The sequence below is a fragment of the Amblyomma americanum genome, chromosome 9, assembly GCF_052857255.1.
Source record: "Amblyomma americanum isolate KBUSLIRL-KWMA chromosome 9, ASM5285725v1, whole genome shotgun sequence".
NCBI classification, from domain to species: Eukaryota; Metazoa; Arthropoda; class Arachnida; order Ixodida; family Ixodidae; genus Amblyomma; species Amblyomma americanum.
This window is the reverse complement of record NC_135505.1, coordinates 123,367,958-123,383,075: the sequence shown is the minus strand read 5'-3', so window position 1 is coordinate 123,383,075 and position 15,118 is coordinate 123,367,958. Positions and strand designations below refer to the sequence as shown.

The 15,118-nt window shown below is 42.6% G+C and overlaps 1 protein-coding gene across 4 annotated transcripts in view; it reads right to left on the bottom strand.

Moving 5' to 3' along the window:
- LOC144104231 (xibalbin-1-like) overlaps positions 1-15,118 on the bottom strand; it is a 131,211-nt gene that overhangs the window by 50,777 nt on the left and 65,316 nt on the right. Inside the window, exon 1 of one of the 4 annotated variants that reach the window (XM_077637109.1) lies at positions 296-1,394. The exons of the other annotated variants lie outside the window; for them this stretch is intronic. The gene's annotated coding sequence lies outside the window, so the exon portion shown is untranslated. Of the gene's footprint in view, positions 1-295; positions 1,395-15,118 lie in introns of those variants that run through there. 4 annotated transcript variants of the gene reach the window in all.

Here is a 15,118-nt window from a genome sequence, read left to right as displayed (position 1 = left end):
ACAAGAAGCTGTCACCTCTCCGCCTGAATGCACAACGATTGCACTCGAATATGCCTCAAGGCCATTATTATTCTCCTGGGTTCTCATTAGTACTTAAAAAGAAACTAAACATGAAAAGAAAACACAAAGATAAAGAGTGCATGCAGATTAAGCATTCAAGGTGCTCTTTTCCGACACTGCATTGCTGGTATTTTTTCATGAATTGCGTAAGCTTTCAGCGTCACAAAATATAGCTTGCGACGATTTGAAAACAAAATTTAACGCCATGCACATCAGATTAGAAAGGTGAGCTTACCGGACAGATAAAAAGTCGCAACAAACTGGGTTTGCCTCAGGCACTTTTCCAAGTAAAGTTCAGTCTGCAAGTGTCCACGGCACAGAGTATTCTCACTGAGACGTCCAAAAACAATCCCTTTCAGAACGTTGACCCTCGGGAACGAGTAATCCTGAATATTTGGCGGCAGCTGCCGACGACGGGAATGCGGGGATACGAGCGGACCTCGGCGAGTATTGTTGATATTTAATCAACGGCCTTGGAGCAAAAATCCGCTTTCGAAGAAATGCCGGAGAAGGCGTCGTCACAGAAGGGAGGAAGTATGGACAAAGCTTTCTCCCAGCAAAACTGAAAAACAGCAGTGATGTCGTACTTTTCTTTCCAGATCTTGGGCGCAAGTTTTCGTAATTGCTGCTGACAGTAAGGTTCGCAACAGTCTTTCGCGCTGTTTTGGATGGTGAACTGAATGGTGTCCTTCGCTGGGGTCAGGGACACGATGATTACCACGGAGGCGTGGACACCTAAACAGTGGTAGCAGTTGCCTCAGTAGCACTGTCGTACTACCACAGAGAGTAATTAGGATAGGAAGTGTACGACGAATGCAGGCAAGGGCGCAACGTCAAGTTACGACAATGTAGTCACAGAAGATAACGATAACGTTAGTGTCCTCCAGGGAGGCACAGCAATGACGCTCTTCACGTCCTGTCAACAAAAGTGTCCACAATGGTCTTCGTGCAGGACGCAAGCTCCTGAGGTCCTTCACGCTTACAGGATACAATCCGTGCACTCGGGTCCTATTCGCAGCGCGCTCTCGTCACTTACAAAAGGAGAAAGTGCATGTGCTGTCCACAAGAAATGGGCGTCCTCCTTGTCGCGTCCGTTCAAGCGTTCCGTTGACAAGCAGCTACCAGGGGCGTTTGCGAGAGGGTCGTCTAAGTCGAGATCCGAGAACAACCTAGAGTCCTCACTGCTCTTCCGCCGGTGGTTCGATACTCAGTGGCTCTCTACCGGAGGTCATCGAACAACCGCGCTTCTTTTCCCTCCAAGATCAATTGCAGAGCGCAACACGCTAGGCCAAGGAAGCTCTGGATCCCTCTTCAGTAGACAAGCTGGCGTCTGCCGCTCAAGACGAGGGTGGGAACAAGACCTTCACACGCACGCACACACACACTTTCTCCCTTTCCTCTCTTTACGAGTTTGGCCCCACAGCCAAGCCTGTTCACTCGCTCCCTCGGTTTCCGAAACTCTCTCTCTCTGCTCCGAGGACAACGAGACATGCCCTCTGCAGTACCCGATTTACTCGCACACAAGCCGGACCCTTCTCCTAAACATACAGAAATAAAACCATGGTGGAAGACATTTTTTGTGATAACCATATAGCGCGGTTCATTTTCAGTACTCCCAATAAAAACTGCGCATTGAGGAGGAGTATAATTGTTGTTTCAATTTTTTTTTCTCCGCTGTCCCAAATTACCAGACCATCATGTTAGTGACAGTTCGGCTGATAAAGGAAGACAGTTTAAATTTTACTTAGCTGAATTTAGGGCAGCGCCGGAGAATATACCAGACGCGATGTTATATGCGAGTGAATACGATACGTGTGAGATGAGCGCGGGAAGGGGTCGCGGAAGAGATGGGAGTGTTGTTTTGGCGCCGTTCGCGGCGGCGATACAGCGGCGCTAAGGGACTCGACGAAAGGAGAAAACAACTTGGAAAGCAACAAGCAAACCCGAGCGAGGTTTCTCGCCCTGGCACGCGTCCCGGTCGTTTGGTGCTCACTTCACGTGACCTGACCTCTTCCACTGTGTGCGTCCTGGCCTGCAAATCATTGTCGGCGGTTTCCTCCACACCGCTCCCTCAGTTGCAGCGGGGTGGGAGAGGGAAACAGTCACCCTGGCTCGGCCGCAGAGAGCTGGGTCGCCAATGGACTGCTTTGAACTTTAGCAAAAGCTAAAGGCTGTTCGACAGCGGAGCTCTCCTTTTTCCGTCTCATCTTTAAAGACCAATAGGGTTAACTGGAGGACAACACGCACGGAGCAGGAAGTGAAAGAGTTGAACGAGGGAGTAGGGAGAGTGTGCGTTGTTGAGGTAGTGTGTTCGGGTAAGGTGAGTGAAAGTTATAACCACTATCGCCTTCGCCACGTACGCAACGTTGCATCACGTTTTGCTGACACAGTACTAGAGAGAAAACCTTTAGGGAAGGAAAATCAAATGACCTCCCGCGTCCATACCTCTATGTGGGGCTCAAGTCTAGGCCGTGATGAAGTGCTCCACAGCACATCGCCTTTGTATTTCTGTTTTGTTTTGCTAGATGCCCTCTTTCTGTACCGCAGCACTATGCTCCTTTTCACCTGTACCATGTCGCACAGGGGCAGGTGCAGCGCCAAAGCAGCGCTCAGATTCGGAAGACTCTTTACCAGCACGCGCGGTTAGTGAATGGGTCATATATTGGCCGCATATTGGCCGCATCCTGGCCGCATATTGGCCGCATACTTTCCGCTAGCTGGCCACATAATGGCTGCATATTGGCCTTCATTTCGCCACATATTGATGTCCCTTTCTATATGAGTGCAGATTCGTACATGGCTCCAATAGCTCTGCGTTTGATTAGTGTTCGTCCTCCCTTTTCTCAGTGAACAAAAAAGCCGCTCTGTACACATTACTGAGGCATACGATTGCTTCCACGGTGTATATCGACTGCATGCATTGACTACTACGCGACTGCACCTGTTCATACGCGTACCGAAAACGAGGATATCATAGAAAACGCGGAAGCAGTGAAATAACATGAGAGGGTGAACTCTGCCGATATGCCCTGGAGGTGCGTCCTAGAGCTAGACGGGATGTAATCGTTAAGCTGCAAAAGCTGATGTTCCCTACCTGCTTCTTGTGTGTTCATGACAGGCTCTGAGTCCTGATTAGGTCGCTGAGTTTGGTCGTTAGCGATGATGAAAGCGCCAATGGATCCGCGTTTAATTTAGCCCTCGTTTCGCGAGCCAATATGAGTTAAAATGAAAAAGACTGCAGTGGATGGTTTATAAAGGTCGATACGCACGTGCACAGCCTACCGTACTCTTTTTTTAAACGAGAATTGGGTACTGCCGCCTCCGTCATAGGCTCCTGTACAAATCTAAGCAGCGTGCTCCCAGCACCTGAAGGAGACATTCAGATGGACTCATAAACTATAGAATATTGCTGGGGCTTATAACACATTTGCACCTTATCTTCAGTGTGTTCGAAATTCGTGGTGAAAAAGAAATAGCTAGATATCTCTATGTTTCAAACCAACATTGAGGAAAGGGAGCTCAGAAATTCTTAAAAGCACAGTCCCATAATTAAAATCCTATATTCTAGGGTACCATACGCAAAAAAACATATTTTCCTCGGCTGCTGCATAATTCACCACGCATATCATCTGCCTTCAAGTTAATTTTTGAGTGGCGCCCTTTAACCTGCATAGGGCATTATGCCAGCTGAATATCATTACTTTCTGAGCATCTAATATACTTGTAATGAGACCTCACCGTTTTATGGCGAAGAAACGAATTATACTGCGGCTGCCGCACGTGACAAAATACCTCTCAGAAGGTGTATACACCTTTATTCTTACATGAACATTCGCTTCGCTAGTAGTCCTCACTTCTAATTGCTCTTGCTATCTTATCATAATTTTTGCGGCTGGCTAATCCGGCTCTTGAAATCAATAGGATCATCACCTGCGGCGAAAACCTTTTCATAATAGCGGCGGCACGAGGTGAAAACAAAACGAGGTGAGAAGCAGGGGGCGCTGTTTACAGGCGATGGCTTTGCTCCATGGCTTGGGATTATTTCGGGACGACCCGTTTCCGAAGCCGTTCGTCTGTTTTTACCGCTGATTTGTGGGTGTCGTCGTCTTCGTCTGTGTTCAAACGAAACTGCATGGTGCCGCTTCTTTTTCGGGCTCCGACACCCATTCAGCGAACATTCGAGCCCGCTCTGATCGCCAGACCCCTTCCGTCGTGGCCCCTGCGGGTCTAGTTTTGGTTGGCGCCGATTGAGCGGCGTTAGCTGTAAAAATAAAACCTTGGTCGGAAATACTATACGATCCCGGCGGAAAGCCACTCTTTGTGGTTGTTGCGAAATCAGCTAGGTTCGTGTTCGTGTGTTTGTGTGTGAACGACCTTTATATAAAAAAATCAAGTCACAGGCTTTAAGATCTGTCCTTTTCAACGTCGTCATAAACGCGGGTGGTTTTCTTTCCGCTGCCCCAACAACAAGAACAGCATCGTTGAAAAACGAGGAACCAAAAACAAACCTGCTACCCTAGCAGCGTGCGGTCTTTTCTAAAAGTTACCGGACCACATCTAGTGCTCGAGTCGCGATTTGGGCTTGTTGGTCAGAATACGTAATAATATGAAGCAGCGCTAATATAGAAGGACGTAGACAAGACAACAGGGCTGACGCAAGACAACAGCGCCAGCGAACACATGAGAACGACAAACACAAGACAACAGCGCCAGTCCTGTTGTATTGTGTTCGTCCTTGCCTATCCGTGTTGCTTCCTATTATTACACGTTTAGTGCGACCAGCACAGTTACGGAGACGCTGAGCACTGTGATGCTTTGACCTCAAGCCAGTGCCAATTCTTAAGATTCCTATCTACAACACCTGGGGTGATTCCTGAAGGGCGGAGTAAAATGGCTGGCCTTTCATAGCTACCCTGTGCGGAAGCTCCGTTGTTACACGTGCCAGTTGTAAAGGTGGTTGTATGAGTCGAAGATCAGTCGGTTATCCTTGCGAATGGAATCCCAGATGGTACTTGGAACTTTAATGCGTGCAAATGCGGTTGATCAATAGCTTGTACTTGCACATTTGCGGCCGAAGAAAATGTCCTGCCATTTCCACCAAGGAGGTGAACATGTCAGGGGTGTTAAATGTAAAGTTCTCAAGAACTGATTTCACACATGCTTCTGCCCTTCCTTATTGCGGCTCTTGCCTTCATGTTCTCTCAGCGATCCCCGAATCTGTGGTGCTCTGAATAAGTGACTAAGCACAGTGGTGCTCATGGTGACACGCTTGCGACTTTTTCCTACCCGTAGCTCAAGCCTGGTGTGGAGCAAAATAATAGCTTACTTATTTGTTGATCTTTTATTTTTCCAAAGGAAATGACTTCTCTAATGGCGCCCAATTTTACGCTCACGTGTCACTGTGCGCAGCGCAAAAAAAAAAAAGAATTCTACGCGGTTCGCCGGGCAATTTCACTTTGACACTGAAGGCTGCAGCGCGGCCCCTATGTTTTCGGCTTCTCAGCAGCGCTCCCTGCGAGCTAATGGGGTGCAGATTAATCCCATAGGCGGGAGTAAATGTGCCGAGAATTCCCAACAGCTATAAAGTAAAATTTGGCATTAGGCATATGTTGTTCATAATTATCGCTCTGAGTATTCCTTTATTTCTTCGAAATAAATTTTATATCTTTTTTCTTGCGCACAACTCTTGTGTTATGGCCGGACAAAGCGATTAGCGCTGTTGCCTGCCCTAGGAGGGGTGCCTTGTGCGCGATTAAGGCGAAGTGATGAAAGCCAGCAAGGACCAATGCATATCCTACGCAGAAAAAGATATTTATTCCTCTTCGAGATGAAAAAAAAAATCACATGAAAAATGTAAAAACAGAGAGCAACACTTGTGCAACGTATAAAATTAAACTGCAATAAACGGTAGAGCAAGAAAAATTTCTAGGTTATTTCATTCATTGTTGGTAAGCACTGCTTTTTTACTTTTTTCACTAAGTTTTCAAGACTACATAATTTAGCACTAAGACAAGCAAATACTGCTGAGAAATATTGTTTTTTGGCTATTCCCTGTAAAATGTATGCCGACTTTCACCCTCTTGTTCGTCTTTGTGTAACTTGTTAGCAAATGCGTACCTGAAAAATATTACATTTATCAATTCTTCACATAAGTCTTCGATTTCCCGTGTAGGACCTAGAAATTGTGTAGATCAATAGATGCTGGCGTCTGGATGAAAATACATAATGCATGTCTTCGTACTTGAGCATTGCTTTGCAAATGACATGTTCCCATGTCTAAATGCTTGAACAACATAAACAAAATACACAAACAAGAATTGTGATCTAGATATCAGTAACTTCGCAGAATTTTCGTTGTGTTTGTATATATTTAATAACATCTAATTTGCTATCATTATTGCTGCGACAACCTAAAAATTAGTTTCTATAGCTGGCTCTGAATGTTCAAGCACTTTTAATAGCGTATTTTGCAATAATTTTGTCTGTAGAACGGGTGAAAATTACCTAATCCGCCTTACAACAATATTTGCCTATAGAAGCAGTTATTTATTTGTTTTTTTATGTAATTATACATACACACCTAAAGGCCTTCAGGAAGAGAATATTACATAGAGGTGTGGCACGGGAAACACAATGTAATAACAGCTTGCGATATGCAAATAAGAATAGAAAAAATCCACGACAAAATACCCAGACACCAATGTGTGAAGTAAGGTCAACGTTCGGACAGTACCAATGTAGCACACAGTTGGAGGAAATCGTGAAAATTCAAACTCCTCAAATTCAAAACACTAAAAACCACACATTATCACTGATAGTTATTGTTATTGATACTTGTGGCATTGAGAAAATAATTAACTTTTGAAGGTGTCTGCAAGTTCGGCACTATCCTTATTAATGCCAGGTTTCTGAAGGGTGTTTTTAATAGTTCTAGTCGCACTTTTTGTAATAAATTTTTCAACACTTCATTGATACAGGTGAAAGTTCTGACGGCTGTCTAGTTGTGAAGGTGGCTTTGCTCCATAATTATGGTAGCACAACGTCCCGATGTAACTACCGCTCAGTATCATTAACGTGTTTCATGCAAAATCTTAGAGAACATTCTTTACTCCGAAATTTTCCACTTCCTTCATTACAATTCATTTTTCATTCCCGTGTTAACGCGGCTTCCGAAAAACACTCTCATGCGAAACACAACTATTTACCTTTACGTATAACCTCCATCTAAACCTTGACCGCCGCTACCTCGCGGATTATATTTTCTTAGATTTTGGCGATGCATTAGAAAAAGTTTGCCACAAGCTACTACTCCTAAAATAAGCGTAATTTAACCACCTTGACCAAAAATGATAACGTAGCTAGAGCACTTCCTTTGTATTTGTAATTTATAATGGCAATATATTGTAATGGCATTTTGAGATGAATAAATACAGGGCTTATCTAGAAAATGCAATAGATTGCCATAATGACAGCTGTAAACACTAATTTTTGCCATCAGCAACAACAGAATAGAACTGTTTACGTCTTTCAATTAATAACAGTTTTTCATTAAAAATATTAACCGCGGCAGTTGAGAGCATAATACATAATTACTAAATGATTCTCCTTATCTTTATTGGTTGCCAACTTTGCACTTTTTTTGGTGTGCGGTTATTCATGTTTAAATTTGGATTTCAACTGTGCGGCTATACACCATCTAACAGTATTCCTCTTTACGTCTTGTGGTTTGTCTTATTGTATTCGGTTTTTTTTATAGTGTTTTAAGATACTTCATTTCTCTTCTGTTACTTTTCTTTACAATATGTAAACCATGGTTGTGTTAATTTATGCCTTTTTGTTAGTTATGGTTTGGTGTACTAGATTTTTTATTTCTTGTTTCAGCTTTACCTTTGCCATTTGTTGTTTTTCAATTAAAATGCTCACCAACTTATGTACTCTTTCAGACGTTCGTGTTGACCCTTTAATGCCCTCTTGCAACAATCCTTGATGGAAGTAGCATTATCTATAAATAAATAAAAAAATAAATAACGATACGTGTTTTCCACTCTCTAAAAGCTTTCATTAGCCTGAGTGGTTGTTTTGGGTTTGCTGCTCTTTTTCTGCAAAATTCCACAATTGCTGGACGTGCACAGCTGCACTCGCTGCTACAGTATCTGATAGCAGGATTGAAACTCAAAAATGCTGTAAACAAATGTCGACTAATGTTTTCATCCAAGCGAAAGAGCGGGATCCATGTTGTTATTTTTTTAGCAGTCTTCCTTTCTTCTCGGCTGGCTCCGCTGTTGACGTGGATGCGATAAAGTCGCTTTGCGGGGGCTATCGGACACCGCTGCTTTTTCGCGAACTGCTGGACGGATGCGGTGCTTCAGCCGAATGTAACAATGCTTCGCTTGCCCTTAAACCTTTCATTGCAGCTTGGAAACTTCGCGAATTCCTCTAAATAAAGTCAGCGCTATAGTATTACGCGTTCTTTTTAGACTGATGGCCTACCGAAGCTGCTCTGTATTTTGTTTCCAAGTAGGGCACTTTTGGGGCAACAGAGTGCTCATCCTGTATTTATCAGGATGAAACAGTCTTTTAATACTATTATTTCTGTTCAATCAATCAATCAATCAATCAATCAATCAATCAATCAATCAACCAATCAATCAATCAATCAATCAATCAATCAATCAATCAATCAATCAATCAATAAATCGTCAGTCAGTCAATCGATCAATTAATCTATCAGTAAATCAATCGATCGACGCATGCAGAACCCTTATGCTAAGATGCAGTTGAGGCGAACACCGCAAGTGTTAGGCAGTTAATTTATTACTCTAGTAATAACATTTGATCGAGTGATTACTCACTCAATCAAATGTTAATAATAGAATACGTAATTAACTAGATAACAAATTCACTGGCGGTGTTCGCCTTAACTGCACCTCAGTGATAATGGCTCTGAAAGATGCTCACATAAGGTTCTTCTTAATACAATCGCAGTATAGGCCCCATCGGGAGAGAAAAAATGCGTTGCCGTTCGCATAATTTGCAGAACTGAAAGTTCGATCACCAGAGTGGAAGGGACAACTATGTGTTTTGATGTATCTTCGTAGAGTCCATGTCGCCACCTCTTGACATTTTAGGGTAAACATCTGGTTGTGTACAGAAAGACATGTAGAGGTCTGTTAATACAACTATAAAACAATGACGCACAAACTCGACATAAACGCATCAACAGCATCAAATGCTGTCGCAATGACCCCGCATAATATAATTAGGTGCCCCGCCAATTTTTTTTTTCATGCTGCTCAAGTCTCGCCCTCTATTATGCGAAGAAAATTCGAGTTACGCAGTCATAAATTGTCTGCAGTAACCATAAAAAAACTTTCTAGAAGTAACACACTTCGGTTTCTCAACAATCTACTGAAACTTGTGCGCCTCTCAAGTTTAACTCTTAGAGCGTCGATATCGTCGCTGGAATTCTTTGGCCCATTCATTCGAAGTATAGACTTCTCGAGTTCTACGATGAATATAGTGCCAAAAGCGTGGAGCAGTTGCGCAGAGGCCTAGATTACGCTTCCGTGGAGCACGATTTCAATCTTGCGATTTCGACGCTTAGAGCATCGAACTTTTCAGGAGAGTGGACGCCTCAACGCGCCCTGTGTGGCTGGAAGTGGCTCTGGCTCGCAAAGCTGGTCGGTTGCTCGAGAATTTCCGGTAGAAATGCGTTCCTCTTTTTCACGGAAGTACGATTTCGAATGGCCGACGTATATAGGGAAGAAATATCCCCCTCTCTAAATGCAGATAGGATGATTCGGGCGCTTTCTCAAAGGAGAAATGTATTACGAATGCAGAAAGGGAACAAGAAAAAGAAAAGTTCTGGACAAAAGTTTTTGATATCAAGGCAATTCTGGATGTTTCTCACTTCACTAGCAGGTAACGCTGCATGTTTTACCCAAACTGCAAAGCTTATCTGCTGGAAGCAGTCGAGCTCTGTGTGTATTTTGATTTGGTGAAAAACCAGCTGCCAGAAAAACAAATAAGACAAACTTGACAAATGGCGCTCTGTATATTACTGGAAGGCCATTGGATTTTCGTAGAGAACATCGTCGGTGCAAGTTGAAGTTGCGGCGAAAAGATTCAGTTGCATTTGAAAAATTTCTTATCAGCTGATTCAAATATATGACGTCTACAAAGAAAAAAAACTCTGTGTTGACTATTTTAACTGTATAGCCTAGCCTCTTGCATTTGAAAAATTTCCTATCACCTGATTCAAATATATGACGTCTACAAAGAAAAAAAACTCTGTGTTGACTATTTTAACTGTATAGCCTAGCCTCTTGGATTTGAAAAATTTCTTATCACCTGATTCAAATTTATGACGTCTACAAAGAAAAAAACTCTGTGTTGACTATTTTAACTGTATAGCCTAGCCTCTTGCATTTGAAAAATTTCTTATCACCTGATTCAAATATATGACGTCTACAAAGAAAAAAAACTCTGTGTTGACTATTTTAACTGTATAGCCTAGCCTCTTGCATTTGAAAAATTTCTTATCACCTGATTCAAATATATGACGTCTACAAAGAAAAAAACTCTGTGTTGACTATTTTAACTGTATAGCCTAGCCTCTTGCATTTGAAAAATTTCTTATCACCTGATTCAAATATATGACGTCTACAAAGAAAAAAAACTCTGTGTTGACTATTTTAACTGTATAGCCTAGCCTCTTGCATTTGAAAAATTTCTTATCACCTGATTCAAATATATGACGTCTACAAAGAAAAAAAACTCTGTGTTGACTATTTTAACTGTATAGCCTAGCCTCTTGCATTTGAAAAATTTCTTATCACCTGATTCAAATATATGACGTCTACAAAGAAAAAAAACTCCGTGCTGACTATTTTAACTGTATAGCCTAGCCTCTTGCATTTGAAAGATTTATTATCACCTGATTCAAATATATGACGTCTACAAAGAAAAAAAAACTCTGTGTTGACTATTTTAACTGTATAGCCTAGCCTCTTGAACAAGCGCAAAAAAGTTGTGCCGACATTCGAAGTGCACTTACTTAAACCACCCGTGGTAAGGACAACTGCACATTAATTTTAGACCCTTTATTACTTATGAAACATCTCGTTTCTGCGAAAACATCGACTTTTGAGTTAGCAATCACCAATCTAACGATACAAGTTTCTCCTTCATATCCGTTTAATTAAGCCACTTCATGTGCGCTCGTATCATAATTATGTTCACTTCTTACTAATATGACCAAATTCGGAAGTTGAATCTTCTAATGTCTTAGGAGAGCGTAAAGAAAGAGAGTGCCCTTAGTGAGCGTTAAATAACTCATTAATTACTAATTAGCGTTCGTATGGTTTGGAAGGATGGTAAACAAGAGCTTATCAACTTACGGGTTTCCTGTAAACATATAAGACCCCTTAGATTTCAGACAAAGAAGTTTCATGAAAAAGCTTTTTGGATTCCTGTTTTTTTTTGGTTTGCAGAACGTTTAAAGATACGTGTGTAATTAAGATGCGACTTAAAAAGCGATTCATATGTGTTGATAAAGCGTTAGCATCGCGAATATCTAGGGAATGGTGATCAGTTGGCACGCGTAAATTGCTGCCATGTTCGAAAGACTGCCGATTTAGAGTGCAAAAAGGTGGAAGAGTTTCAGAAACCGGTAACATGCGAATTCTGTACCATACAGGTATGTTCCAACCGCACAGCGTTTTCTCTTCCATTAATGGGAATGTCTAGAAAAATGACTTTTAGTGCATATCACTGTTTTTATCCAGTCTAGCATTGTTCAGGGCAACATTGAGCATGGATTTCTTCATTGATTCAACCTCATCACACCGCCGAACTCTATCATGACACTTCTCCCGTTGACAGGAGAGGCTGACTGCATGTTTATAGGCTTATATGCGGTGCATGACAAATGGCAAAAATTTATCCGAAACTGCTATCATGTCATTCTAAAGGAGCAAATGTAATTCTTTGTTCATATATGTGTTCCAAAACAATAATTTAAAGATAGCTCTAGAATGCAGATGCTTTGGACTTAGATTCGCAGAGGGTGTGCATTGTCTCATGACATCTATCGTATACTTCTAACGAAGCCCTGCAAAGGCTTGGAGGCCTGCGCCTGCACTTTGCATGTTGCTCTGATAGACAACGAGTAACATACAAAACCCTGATCCGTGGAATTCTAAAATATGGCTGCGGTGTTTAAAATCGTCATATGCTAATGGGTGTAAACGAATTAGGATCGTTCAAAAAATATTGCCCGTTTGATAGTTTTTTGATATGCCTGAGATTTCTCGCGGTCTGCCCGAAATACATTACTTTTCACGATTTCGGTCACTTGGCACCTGTTTGAACATTTCTAAGCCTTCATAATTAAAAACTACTATGAACTAATGATTTCATCTCTCAGTCCTTGTAGTAACCTGTTCAAATACACTTTTTGCAGTGCGCGATCTAAATTTGCAACTTCATTCTTTGTCATACTCGTACTCGGCCTTTGAAAGAATCTTTAGATCTTGCTATTTTTTATTTACTTTTTTTCACTCTCAAAAACACTGAGAAAGGCATTTACATTTTCCTTAGGTCATGTTTTGTTTGTACACTTTCATTTCCTTTTGCCATAGCTTCATGCCGGGCTTAAGTATGCGTAAACAGAACATAAATGAAAACAAAATTCATAGATGCTTGGAAATATAGAAATTGCTAGAAATAATATAAAGAAGTACCAACCTGATGGATAGATACTGTTAGGGCCTTGTTGCGCAAAAAAAGGAGTGTCAGGAGAGCTAATAATCGAAACACAAGATCTTGATATTACTTGTCCATTTATTTCCTTCGCATACCCGCTATAAGAACACAAAGGCTACTGAAAAACGTAAAAATATAAAAGAAAACTGAATTCCTGCGCGGCTATTTCTACACACCGAGCAATTTGAAACAGGAGAAAATGAAAACCGATTCTTTCTGTGTTTTTCGCCTCGCGAAAGTAAACACAATTTTTCAAATGCACCTGTAGAGTTTTAATACTTTCGAACTCATTTCGGCGGAGCTCATTTTCTGTTCTCCGTTCCAAGAACTCTGGTTTCGTTTCCACCTTCCTGAATTTTTTTTTATGGCTGGAAAACTGGTTTTATTCACAGTCATGAAATGTGAGAGTATAACACAGAAGGAAAATATTTAATAATTAGACACTAAATAAATACTCAACCAACAATCATTTTTTCCGCTTCCGTTTTGTGTTTTTCCACTTTTTCCGTGGAGCCTGAATTAAAAAAAAAAAACTGGACACTGAACTTGTCTTGCTGCGGACAACAACATCCCGTTAATACCTAAAATGAACTTGAAATTATTGCTCTAGCTGGAAAAGGAAGGCAGTTTCTAGTGACTGCAACTAATCAAAAAGACTTATTTTTGTTAAATCTTTCTCCGGTGGTTGTCACAAGCAAGATATTTGGAGGAACAGAAAAGCGAGGCTTGGAAATACGGCTATACTTTCTTTTTCGTGTAATCCAGCCGTGGGTGCCATCGAAAATAAATAGGAATAAGAAAACGGCAGCACTAAAGACATACCCTCCACAGTGGCAAATAGACCAGGAATGTCGTGTTATTATGTTGCTCGAGCCGAACGAACCCGTTTCGAGAAAATTAAGGAACATCGAGAAAATTAAGGAACATCGATTTCTCTTGCACTTTTGTTCTCTGTTTTCCACTTTTGCCGTCCTTCGCTGGCTGAGCAGCAGTTCTACCACTGCCGCGTTGACCTCGCTGACAGTAACTCTCACATTTCATTCCGTTCACCGCAGTCCTCCACAGTACGCCGAGTCACCGGATCTTTCAAAAGCTCACAAGCAAAGTGGAGTGGCGCGACCTTTGACTGCGGGCCTCTCGGGTTCCTGGGGGCCCGCAGGGCGCGAGCGTTACGGGACACCATGGCAGGAGGCAAGAGCGGAGTGAGTAAAGATTGCGGGATTAGGGCACAAGTGGAGAGAAAGGACGGGCAAGAACGCCAAGAAGGAAACGAAGGGCTAATCGGACCGTATACGAACAACTGTGAAAAGAAAGACCACAGAAGAAACCTAAAATGAAGCTGAGACTGGGGAGCTGCAAACGAAACGGCGGAAATAAAACTGCAAAAGCGACTAAAGAGAAAAAATGAATGACCAGACAAGTGGTCGCGAAGAAACAACGGGCGAAAGCAAATGCCTGACTGGAGGCAAGAGAGAGACTATGGAACACGAAATGGAAGAGTCGAGACCCATGCGCTAAAGTTGAAGCGGGGACGAAAGAAACCCACATCAGAAAACAAAAACAAATAGTGGAGAGGGAAATACTAGTCTTTGGATACTCAAGTGCAAGAGGGAAGCAAAAGCGGGGGGGGGGGGCAGGGTGACGTCAACCCATTTGAAGCTCAGGGAATGGACAGGAAGACTGATAGAGAAAGAACAGCGGGAAAATGGGGAAAATTGGGCGGCCGATAGGTGGTAAAAAAACAGAGCTTACACAAAGAAAAACAAAGGGATCCTTCGCTTTCCCGAATGGAGGACAAGGAGGCAGAGAAAAAGGAGAGATGACGTCGGGACGTGGGATGGCATCGCCAAACAGGGAGATCAAAGGGTGCTCAAGAAAAGCTGCGTGGAAAGGAATGTACTCGGGATAGCTAGAGGAGCTGTCAGCTCGCAAGAGTGATGCAAGGAGAGAGGAGAAATAGGAACAAAAAGGGGAAAAGGGAAGAAAAGGAAAAAAAGACCGACGCGTTAAAGCAGACCGCGTGAAGAGGGTGGCTCCCGGAGAGGTCCAGCCGGGAATCCTAAGCCGTCCGCGGAAGAAGGCGGCGGCTTCCCTCCAATCCAGGGCAGGAAATGAAGACCCAGAGGAAAGGTGGGGATATAGGTGGACCTCGTTGAAGAGAGGAGGAAGAGTTTGGAGAGGAGAGGGATGCTTGTTGAGAGGGCAGTGTTTGCGGATCCCTTTCTGGAGCCGACCGACCGCAGGTGTGGCATCACCTGTCCCTGGATTTGAGGGCGCATGACGGAGAGGACCT